General features: G+C 48.8%; 1 long non-coding RNA gene across 2 annotated transcripts in view; it reads right to left on the bottom strand.

The window, feature by feature from the left end:
• Window positions 1-1,826: 1,826 nt before the first annotated feature.
• LOC102150608 (uncharacterized) overlaps window positions 1,827-12,416 on the bottom strand; it is a 30,916-nt gene continuing 20,326 nt past the window's right edge. The window contains exon 5 of one of the 2 annotated variants that reach the window (XR_002805524.2): window positions 1,827-4,296. This is a non-coding gene — a long non-coding RNA (uncharacterized lncRNA). The remainder of the gene's footprint in view (window positions 4,297-12,416) is intronic. The other variant, XR_291116.4, reaches the window with a different exon arrangement.

Genomic DNA, 12,416 nt, shown 5'->3' with positions numbered 1-12,416 from the left:
TCTCTATAGGGTGCAGGGGCTGCCACAGGAATAGGGGTGGGGGCATTTGGAGGATCTCATACTCCACAGGGCCTAGTAGTGCCTGCATTTCTAGAGACAGTAGCCTGGCAGACAGGGTGCTCCTCTGCTGCAAATGGGCATGCCACTTAGTCAAAGTGGGAGTCTGAGCCATGGCAGAGGTGGGTCGATGGAACATATGCTCAACCCACCCCTTGGCAGGAAGGGAAGTTCTCACCATGCTATGCTGCTCCTTCGTGAGAGGCTCTGCCTGGAGAAGTGCTGTGCACACCGCTAGGAACTGTTGCCAAAGCTGTTGGTCCAGCTTTGGGCCAACTGGTGGTCATGTCCTCTCGATTACCTCCTCCAACAGATGACCACTTCAGATGGAGCCATCACGTGTCACTGCAGGATCAGTGACATTTGAGGATGAGGCTGAGGACTTCACCTGGCAAGAGTGACAGCACCTGGGTCCTGCTCAGAGGACTCTGTGTGGAGATGTGATAGTGGAGAATTATAGTTACCTGGTCCATGGGCAAGGAAGGCTCCCCCAGGTAATTTGGTGTTTACAGTTATTGTGTCCTACATAGTACCTTTTATTTTTAGGTTTTTGAAAGCTATCTTTCTTCCTGAACCTCAAGTGTCACTGATCCTGTGATGACATATGATGACTCTATGTGAAGTGGTCATCCTGCATGATGAGGAAAAGATATGAGGGAACTCTTCTCTGTTCACAAAAACGATGCCTGCATTCAAATTGGTTTTTGTTACACGTTGGAGGAGAAACAATAATCTATTTAGAGAAACTTCTGCTTTGGGTGATGACAGAGAAGCTTTTAGCAGACCAATGTTCCTGCTGAGAACAACTAAAAAATTCAATAAAAGACAAAAAATATTTATTTGGAGGCATCAGAAAGCTGCTGAGGCACTTGAGATTTGAGAGGCCAAGATGCCAGAGAATTAAAAAACCAAGGTCATCAGACCAGATGAGGACCAAGCCCAACTATAGCATATGCTCCCATAGGAGACATAGCTTTCTTCAGTCCTGCCCTTAGACCCTGCAAGTGGAGACTCTGGGCCCTGTGTGCATGCCTGCCTCTAAATTTTATAAGCCTCTCTCCAGTGCCTGAAACTAGCTGGGGCCAGCGCCCTCCGGGCAGGTCACTAGGCCTGGTTCTAGTACTGCAAGTAGATTGCTCTTGCTGCATGGCACCACATTTCCTTCGTGGGCTCTCTTGAGATTAGGCCACCAGAAAGGTGCCGACATGCTGATTTTGGATGATGCTCACATTGAACATAGGACGTGTTCTGGGCTCCGGGCTAGAAGGGTCCACCACCAACCCTTGGGCTTGACCTACATGTGTGAGCCCAGGTATCAGCTTGTCTGTCAGCGTTCTGACTGTAGTGCCACCTCTGTCTTCAGCATCCAAGAACAGTGGGGTGCCTTACTATGAAAAAATGTGGAGAGGAAAAGGATGGAGAAAGATATACCATGCAAAGACTAACCCAAGAAAGTCGGTGTGTCTATACCAATATCAGGCATAGGGATGTGAACCTCCAAAATCAGGATATTCATGAACACTATGGAGAGAACAAGGTGAAAGAGAGAAGGGAGATGTACAAGGAAGCTTCGACTGCATCTATCTGTAATGGTGTATTTATAAAAGTAAGAAATATCTGAAGCAAATATGGCAAAATATAAAGATCTAGTAAAACTGGGTAGAGTACTCAAGTGTTTTTCTCTATACCTTTTGGTTTGAAATATTTCATAATTTCAAAAAATAATTTAAAAATAGACTAAAAATTAGACAAATGCTAACAAAATAATGAGAAGTGGATATAAATTTAAAGGCAAAAACATTAAGCAGGACAAAGAAGGATATTTTATGTTAATAAAAGAAAAAGTTCATTAAAAGACATAATGGTAATGCATGTTTATGTACTTAACAAAGATTTAACATCTATAAAGCTGTTGAAGAATAAGGGGGTGACTTTTCAATTACAGAGACAGAAATTTATACACTTCTCTTAGATCAAACAGACAACAACGAGACAACTTGCTTGAAGAGCACAATTATTAAGTCTGCTCTATGTATGACGCGTGGATATGGGTGCACATATACATATTTAAATCCAACAGTGAATAAACAGGAAATATTTACAAATATTGATTACTGAGTAGACAATCACAAAGAAAATCCCAACAAATCATAGGGACACTTTGTGCAAGCACAATGCAATAAAATTATTTTTGTATTAAAGGAAAAAAATCAAAAATGAAATTATGAACAGTTTAGAAATGAAGAACAATGAGTACACATAAAAAGAAAATGCACATATTTAATGCATACATTATAAGTGGAATCTAGAAGGAAATGAACCAAACATTTAATGTAAAAACAGCAAAATAAGTCCAAACAATGTAAAAAGTAGGAATTAATAAGGATAAAATGAGGTATTAATAGGACACAATATTAGGTTTCATTAACAAAATCATTAGAATAGATAAAAAGTCAAAGATCAAAGACATCTGATTAAGAAAAAAGATAAAAGGAACATTAGGAGTGAGAAAGGGAACATTAGACACACAAGAGAGATTTTAAATAAGAACCCAATCTAAGGTTTCCAGTTAAAAAGGTAAATTGGCCACATGTACTTACCCCTTCTTCTCTCCTGAGACACAAATAGACTACCTTTAAAATAATATTTTTAAAAATTTATAACCCACAACTAAGAATATACAACTATGTACCGGGGGGCTTTGGGGAGAAAGGAAAAAAAAGATCTAAAAAAAAAAAAATTTATAAACCCACTAGAATGAAAGTAATGGAAGAGGCATTTCCATTCATGTTAAAAATCTAGCAAACTAGAAATAGACAAGAACTCCCTTAATCTGATAAAGAGTCTCTATTTAAAACCTATAGCAAACATTCTAGTTAATGGTGAATGAGTACAAGTTTCTCTTTAGATTAAGAGGAAGAAAAGAATATCTGTTATCACTATACCATTTCTATTCAGTATTGAATTGAATATGCTAGCCAATGCAATAAATTAAGAAAGAGAAATTAAAAATGTAAGGATAGGAAAGAAGAAATAAAACTGTCAATTTGCAGATGACATTTTTTGAATGTAAAAAGGTTTAAAAGTATCTTCAGATTAGAATTTATAGGTGAAATTACTGAATAAAATGTCAATATATAAAATCGTATACATACAATTGTATTTCTACATATCAGAAACAACAATTAGAAAATGAAAGTTTAAAATGATGCAACTTACAATTGCATCAAGAAATGTAAAAAAAAGCAACTAGGAATAAATTTAATAAAATATGTATGAGACCTCTGTAGAAAAAATTATAAAACATTATTGAAAGAATGTAAAGACCTAAATCAATAGTATACAGCATTTACTGGAATATTAAATATTGTAAAGATATCAATTTTCTCTCAAATAATATTTAGATTCAATGTACTCCCAGCACGCTTTCTGGAGAAATTGACAGATTCTAAAATATATATAGAAATGCAAAGGACCTAGAATGTCCAAGATAATTGTGAAGAACAAAATTGGAGGACGCATACAACCTGATTTCAAGACTTACTATAAAGCTACAATAATTAAGACAGTGAAGTACCGTCGCTAAGGATAGACAAGTAAATAAATAGAGCAGAATAAATAATCTGGAACTAGATCTACAGGTGTATTCAGTCAAACTACGACAAAGGCCAGAATGAAAGTCGGTGGGGAAAATGATAGCCTTTTGGAACAAATGGTGCTGAAGCAACTGAATATTCATTTGGAAAAAGATGATCTTGATCATTATCTCACAATATAAAAATTAAAGATTGTTATATAAATGAGCCAAAGATGGCCCCTATACATTGGCCCTCTGTTATTTATTTCTTCACAGCAAGCCAGGACTATTAGCTCAAAGCTTGCTGGTGCCAAACTTAAATTTTCACACATCCAATTGCTTTAAATATAGCTCAAATAGCATTTCTAGCCATTTAGAGCCTGCCTGCTTTGCACATTCTGCAAAACTATATCCAACATCTGGTACCACAGATAAGATAAATCCTGGGGTCAGAAAAGCAGCCGCTGCCCTCAGAGCTCCCTGACACAGACTCCCCATCTTGCTGCTGAGCAACATCACCTAGACGCCTTACCCCTTCTCCAGGTTCCCTCTCCACGGGGAGTTCCACTGCCTTCTTCCCTCTCCGGGTGGTAGCCCCATGCCACTGTCTCTGGAGGTCTGCTGCTGTGAGGGACTTCGGTGTCATGCAAATTGTCCCAGCACTGCCAAAAAAAAAGCTTGTTGAGTAATACTGACATCTCATGACCATGTCTCTTCTTTGATCAGCGCTCCAAATCTTCAAACTCACTGCATGGGGTGATAAGGATGGGACTTTGGTGATGACTAATAAATTGGCATGTCTACCTAGTCAGTAGGACATTCACTCGGCAAATTGGTCCTGAATGGCCTCCAGTGGGTGGGGCTCGAATCTGGAATGCCTCCATGTCAGTTTGGTGTGGCATTGCTCTTTGCAGTTGGTCTGTTTTTTGTGGTCTCCCCCTGTGCCTCGTTAGCCTGGCCAAGTAGTAACACCAGTATTTGAGTGAACCAACATCATTACCAAACTGACTTTGGCTTCAGAGATGCTGAGCTGTCCAGGGAAGGAGATCAGCTCACCTGCCTGGGTCTCTGATACTAGGCAGGTGCTGGACACCATAAGGCCCGTGGGCCTGATAGAACAAGGGGAGGAATGCACACCCCCTGACTGAGGGAGGGCTACCCCTGACCCCATAGTTGGCTACAGAAGGAGGAGCTCCCTGCAGCCAGGTCAGTGATTTGGGGTACTCTGAAATAAGAGGATGTCTTTGTCCCTGGGGACCACTAGGACAGGTAAACAAAGCTGAGAAGGTGGAGACATCAGGCTGAGGCCAGACACCAAAGCGCAGTTGGGGGGATGCATTTGCAAGCAGCTAGCATGTCCTAGCTGTTGTGACATTCAATTATTCTGTTGGGACTGTCATCATTCTAGCACCTGCCTGGAGGGATATCGAGATCCTAACCTTTGGGCTGAGGTGGCTAAAGCGTTACTTAAAGTGACTAAGGCAAGGAAGTTGACATTCCTGCCTCTCCCAGGAGGAGGCTGATGTCTTGCTGGACAGGGGCTCCCAACCATGAGAGGCCTCGGTCCCAAGTAGCTTCTCACCAGCATGCAGCCCCAGAGAGGAGGTAGGAGCCCAAACTCCAGGGTGGGGGCAGGACAAGAGAGAAGGGAAAACCCGGGGGAGGTGGAATGGCGCCCTCTAGAGCACCACCATGACAGTGCAGAGGATAGTCTACCTGCAGCCAGTGACTCCCCCCTCCCCCGTGATAATGGCTGAAGAGACAAGAGGGAGGGTCAGGAAGGAGGGGCCGGTTCTGATTTGGAGGAGAGCATCCTCTCTCGCCCTGAGGCCCAGTCCCTCCTTAAGGACCTGCCCCAGGAACCAAATGAAGAGGGGTGCCAGGCTGCACAGTGTGTCTGGTGGGGAGCGAGCTCCGCCTAACAGGGGCTGGCATCAAACAATGGGCTGCACGGGATGGGATGGAAGACTGAGCCCCTACTAAAGGATCCTGCAGTGAGTGGGCAAGGTGGGAAGGGCCCCGAGAGGCGGCTTTGGACCCCGAGCCACATATACCTTGTTGATGTGGATTTTTATGGCTCGGAGGGCCCCCCACCCTCCAGGAGGCCTCACCACCACCTGTGCGGGCTGTCAGTGGAAAACACCAGCTGAGGCCAAAGATCTCCATCAGCTGCGGACACTGGAGTGGGCTTATCAGGTAACAGATGGTGTGCAGGAGGGTGACTTGGTAAGTCAGAGGAGGCGGAATTGAGTCCAGAGTCCACGCAGTTGTTTCTCAGCGGGGAGGGCTCCTGACAAACACAAGTCCTCGCCACTAACAAGGATGGCGCACGTTAAAACTGTTCAAGAGGCCATGGCTGCCCTGGATTTAATACAAACTCGGGAAAGACAAACTCAGAGCCAGGCATGCAGGCCACCTGGCCTAAATCAAAATTGCCATCAGCAGCGCAGCCGCCCCCCTCCTAAGGCAAACAAACCACCTGCAGCCAGGCCTCCGCTTAAAAGCGTGAACCTGAGAAAACAAGATAGGTTATGCATTAGTCAGGATTCTCCAGAGAAACAGAACCAACAGGATGTATATAGAGAGAGAGGGATTTACCGTGAGGAAGTGGCTCCCGTGGTTTGGGGGGCTAGCAGGTCCCGAGATCTACGGGCCTTAAGCTGGAGCCCCCCGAGAGCCAAAGCTAGAGTTCCAGTCCAGAGACTTGCTGGCGTCAGGTCCAGGAAGCACCACTGTCTCAGTTTGAGACCAAAGGCAGGAAAAAAACCAAAGTCCCAGCTCAAAGCGGTCAGGCAGGAGGAAATCCCCTCTCACTCCTGGGAGGTTCAGATTTTTGTGCGATTCAGGCCTTCAACTGATTGGATGAGGCCCACCCACAATGGGGAGGACACTCTGCTTTACTCCGTCTACCACTCAAGTGTTAACCTCATCCAGAAACACCCTCACAGACACACCCAGAGTAATGTTTCACCAAAGTTTGGGCACTCTGTGGTCCAGCCACGTTGACACATAAACTTAACCATCACAGATTATACTGAACCGAAAGGGACAAGAGGGTCCCAAATTAGATGTTCTGATAAATCAGTGGAGCAACTACAGTCCTCACTAGGGCTGGATCATGAGCTGCCACAGGCTTCCCCTTCAGGGGCAGCCTCCCTTTCAGGACCTGCCTCTGGTCTCGGCCAGTGGCCCGGGCCAGCCCCCACTCCGGGATCCAGCAGCCACGGAAGTGGGGCCCCTTGTGGAAGGCAAGCTCTTTCTATCACATTAACTGTAGTTTGGGCTCCAAAACCTAAACACACTGGCTGGCCCTGCTGGACACGGGTGCTCAGACCTCCCTAGGCCCAGGGAGCACGCAGGCTTTAAAGGGGCGCCCCGAAATGGAGATGACCAGCTTGGGAGGAGAATTAACTAAAGGGACAATTACCCACTTAACTATTAAATTGGCCCAGATTTGCTAAAAGATGCTTCTGTCCTGGTTGTCCCCCTGGAGACCATCCCTGTCCCCATTACTGGAAGGGACTGTCCCAGTGAGCAGGTAACCTCGTGGAAGAAGCCTAAGCCTTGTACACTGTCGGTGGGTGCCACCCCGTGGGAACCGGTTAGCATCCCCTACCTACCGACTGGGTGGGTGGTAAATAGGCCACAGCACCAGCGACATCAAGGCACTCAAGGATGATGGCCTGTGACGGCCGACGTAGCTAAAGAAGGGGCACCCAGCATGCCACTTTTTGATTCCCTGCTGTGGCCTTGCTACCGCCAGCGCTAGTGGGTGGCGGCCAACCACAGCCTGTACCAGGCGCTGCTCCACCAGGCCTCAGTGCCTCGACGAACGACGTTCAAAGTCCCGGTAAGCGGTCTGGGCTTCCAGACTCGGCCAGCGCGTTCCCGCAGTGAAGCTACCACAGGAAAGTCAACCACAGTCCGCCTTCGCCTTGGGCTCGGCAGTGCGCCCTTTCTGGACGCCTCAGGGGACTCCGGTGGTCCTGCCACGGCACGCGGGCTCTGCAGACAGGACCCAGACGCCGGCCCTGCACGCCCACCAGACACGGCTTTGGCGTCCATCCATGACTTCCTCCTTCCCCGACCCGGGCAGGGCTCCGTGTCCTGTGCGTCACAACCCTGGGCGAGCCGTCCCTGAGAGAGGATGGGCGGTTGTCCCCCACACGCAGGGCACAGGGCCCTGCCAGTCTGTTAAGTTGGGGGCTGCGTGTGGAACCGAGAAGGGTGAGCTATTTCCGGTCTGGTGAAAGGTGAGCTCCCAGGGCCCCCGCCCCCGCGTCGGAAAGCAGGCCCAGCATGTGGCAGAAAAGTTTGGCTTCTGCGCCCAGCACTTTCCTCACCGCTAATATTTGCGGGAGCCCGTCTAGAGGGTCACCCGTAAGTCTTCCATTTTCAGTGGGGACCTGAGCCACCACCAGATAGATAAAGGAGGCCAGCACGTCGGCTGCCCTACTCGTGCCCCGAGGGCAGGACTTACAGTTAGAAGTTTCTGCCACCTCCAAATTCACTTCCTGGGGCCTCTGGACCAAACTCCCACCCACAGGCTTTTACTGTAAGGGCCTCCGAGTCTCAGGCCAGACATGCCTGCCACTGGAGACCCACCTCCTGGCAGCGCACACGGCACTTGTGGAAACTGAGGCCCTTTCTGGGGCAGAGCCAGCGACCCCCCAGACCCAGATTCCGAGTTCGCCCCAATAGTGGAGAAGCTCCCCGGGGAACTGGCTCGGCCTCAGAGGCCTCCTCCTCAAAGTGGAAACGGTATCTACAGCGTCGCCCTAAACCTGGCCCTGCTAGAGTGCCACCGAGTCCATGAGGAAACAGCCACCACCCTGCCACTGAGGCTACCTTGCCTAAACCCCGGAAATGCCCCTGCCCCTTGCAATGGGGATGCCAGGGAGGAGGGTCAGTACTCTCAAAACAAGGAAAGCAACGGTCCTCCTTTCCCAAAGGAGTGAGCACAGGGTGTAAGGGACCGGACAACGGACAGCCGCAGCCTGTCACCCCCAGTCGAACGCTCCACAGTCCATATGGGGCACAGAGCAAAGGGCCCCGTGGGCTGAGCTGGGCGCAAACTCCCAGCAATGCCATGGGGGGTGACAAGCGTGTGCCCACGGTTCACATCTTACTGACTCCTGGTCGGCGCCTGAGGAGCTAAGGCCTTGGTCAGGACCTTGGCAAAATCAGGGCCGGAAAATAAAAGCTGAGGCATCCGGGATACAGAGGGCTGAGGAAATACCACACTGGCTCCCGCTCCGCCCTCTGGGTGCACCACACCTCGGCCCATCCCCAACAAAACACGGAGGAGGCAGGAACCCACGCCAACCTGATGGATTAACCGAACCGCCAAAGGAGGTGAGCCTCTGGGAGGAGGGGGCCCAGGTCTTGGGAGGAGCCACCTTCCCCTCTCTGCTGGTGGGCACGCGAGCAGTCAGGGCATTTGGGCATGACAGGTGATGAAAATGGATTGTGAATAGAAGAGCTGACGTGGCAGAGAGATGTTTAAACAAAGCCCTTAGCGAATGTACCAGATGCCGGGAACCTAGACACGGGGCCTGCTGCTTAGGAGGAAAATTTACAGAGGAGGAGAGCCACCTCAGAAGTGGCAAACAGATTTTATCGGGGCGCTCCCTGTAGCGGTGGGAGCTATTCAATATGCTTCAACAACGGTAGATGCAGACACAGGCTTTCCATCGGCTTAGCCATCCAGGGCGCCAACCTCAGCTAATGTCACTGCAGGGTTAACACGCAGGCCTCCCAGCTTCTGAGCGCCAAGGGTCACACCATCAGATCAAGGCTCCTACTTCACTGCAAGGAAATGCAACGATGGGCGTGACAACATAATACCTCTTGGTTTTCCACCTGCCCTGTGGTCGTACAGCAGCAAGTCTCATAAAAAGACGTCCCGGTATTTTAAAGCAAGGGTTCCTGGGCACCTGGAGGACAACGGACCCCCAAGTTCAAAAGTACTGCCCACAGTTCTGGCTACATTAAATCCACAGTCCTATGGCGTAACTGTGTTGTATCCAAATTCATGACAAATGTAGAGACCACCAGCAGGGTCACTCTGACCTCGGCCGTTGTACACACCCACCCTGGACACAGACCAATTACCATTTTTCACGGACAGGGGAGCCCTGACATTGCTGCCCACAGCAAAGGAACACCCTCCTGATCCTTTCACCTCTCCCTTCTCCCTCGTAGAAAGTCCAGAGCCTGGCCATTCCCCACCCCCAATCCTGGCAGGCCCCTGCCATTGGCCCCTGACTCTGGGAGGATCCTCTGCCTGCCACTGCTCCCCATGCAGTGTGAGCTGAGCAAACCTCTCACCACCATCTGGAGAGAGAGGTGTCCGCATCTGCTGCCCATGTACTCCACTAAGAGCTCCCCGGAACAGTCCCGGACCTGCTCCTGACAGCCAGGAGGCAGACCTAACTACCCCCGGGCCCATAACACAGTTGGGCCTGTTCCCAAGGGACAATCAGGTCTCCTCCTGCTGCACACAGACGACCCCCAACTTTCCACCTACTCCGCTGCTGTGCCCCTTCCCTACCGGGGAAGTTCCTCCCTTCGCCAGGGCCAGCTACACACCCATTATCGGATCACCTGCCCTAGCAGTCTACACCCGCTGCCGACAAGGTCTGTCCAGAGAAAACATGCCACATGCATGCCACAGGGAGACACACAATGCAGGCCAGGATGGGGACCAGGGGAACCACACTGCTGGCTCTTCTGGTCAGTCAGTCCTACCAACATGACCACAGACACCAACACAGAGGCTAGCCCTCCGCCTCTCCTCCCATCTCTACTCCGACCAGCAGCACCCATTCTGGCTGAGCCAGACTCCAGCACAGGGCTTGTGACTCACAGGGGCCTTGTAACCCTGTGGGCCAACTTTTACTTCAAATCAGATGGAGCTATTATCAACTAGTGCCACCAAACAGAGCAATGGGCCTCTACCTCAGTCCCATTTAAGGCATGCCCAGAGATGGTATGCACCCAATATTACAACCAGGGTGCTTGTAGTTGGTGCAATCAAATTAAAAACATTGTAATCCAGAGGCAATACCAACAAACCCTACATGATTACAGAGACAAAATGATAGCTCTGAGTAATCTGCAGGATGACGGTAAATGTAAACGCTAACAACAATGTATGTCCTTAAAACTACTGGCCTCTTTTCCTATTAATTATAATGATCTCTTTCCCCCTCCAGCACAAGTCCCTTTTATTGAGGCAGAAAGAAATTGCACTAACCAAGTGGCCCAGGGCACCTTACCATGGACCTCCTCCCTGGCTCCTAATCAATACGTACAAGGAAAGCAACGTACACTACGTCTGCCCTGGGCCTGGGCATGAGCAAGACATCAGGGTCTATAATCAGCTTGGGATTTCCTCCCTGACCTACCCAGGGTGAGCTGACATCACACTCAGTGGAAGCAGACTCTGCAACAGCCGCACCACTGGCTGCCACAGGGAACAAGCACAGCTCCTGGGTGCCACGGCAAGGACAAATCTCACAAACACCGTATATGATCCCATGGAGAAATCGAACCACTCTCTGTCTGGGAGTCTCTCCATGCAAATCGACAACTACTTGCCTACACCTACTATAACATTTGCTGGGCCTACCAAGACCACCACTAATAAGGCTTCGGGAATGTTTGCGGGAAATTGCTACCCAAAGTTACTCTTCTGGGGAGATCCTTACAAAACATATGGAACCTCACCTTAGAGGAGATAGAAACAATAATCAACAGGTCGGAGACAAAGCTAACGTGGGGAGAAATTTGCTGATGTAGTCATATCACCTGCTCCCAAGGGGCCAGCTCTGCAGCTGCCTAGGGAAAGTTTCCACTAGAACAGAAGTGATGAAGCAGGTAGCCTCCCAGTGAAACATGACAAAGTCACGATAAACAGAGAAAGAGAGGTGCTAAATGGATAATATGATTAATGTCTGTTTTGGAAATAATTTGGTCCCCCTGTGACGATCCCATATGTGAGTGTCCCATAGTTCAGGATCTGATTTGGTGTGTGGCTAAATTAACAAGTTTTTTCAAACTGCTGGGAGCACCTGTGAAGCTTATCCCATACCCATGGAATCACACCGATGCGATTAACTATTGGTGATCAGCAGGAAACTCAATCACCAATGCGCATTTATCAGGAAAAGGAGGAACATACAATTGCCCACCAAACCAAACCTGCATATAGCCTTAGCCACAGCCATCCACACGATGGCACATGTAACCAGATGTTGGGCTTGCTTCTGCCAAGCTGATTTTAGCATACATAAGGTAATACCTCCACCCGGCCAAGCTCCTCCATAAACCTTAATTATCAAGATAAGCCTGGGGCCGACCCTGTGGCCAAGTGGTTAAGTTCGTGCACTCTGCTTCGATGGCCCAGGGTTTCACCGCTTCGGATCCTGGGCGTGGACATGGCACTGCTCGTCAGGTCCACGTTGAGGCAGCGTCCCACATGCCAGAACTAGAGGGACCTGCAACTAAGATATACAACTATGTACCAGGGGGGATTTGGGGGAGATAAAACAGAAAATAAAAAGATAAGCCTATTGCTATAACCGCTGACATCCAAAGACAATATCTAGAGCTTAATCTCAGGCAAATATATGGCCAACCCTGGGCTGAGCCCATAACCAATTGAGTTGACCTAGGTGCTGAATGCAAGGTGGGTGACCTGCAAGCTTGCCCGACCACACCATTATTAACTCCTATTAACCCCCCGGAACGGCACTAAGCCACACAAACTTGCCTTCCT

Source organism: Equus caballus, chromosome X (assembly GCF_041296265.1).
Source record: "Equus caballus isolate H_3958 breed thoroughbred chromosome X, TB-T2T, whole genome shotgun sequence".
NCBI lineage: Eukaryota > Metazoa > Chordata > Mammalia > Perissodactyla > Equidae > Equus > Equus caballus.
The sequence above is the reverse complement of the archived record's forward strand: the minus strand, read 5'-3'. Positions and strand labels throughout refer to the sequence as shown.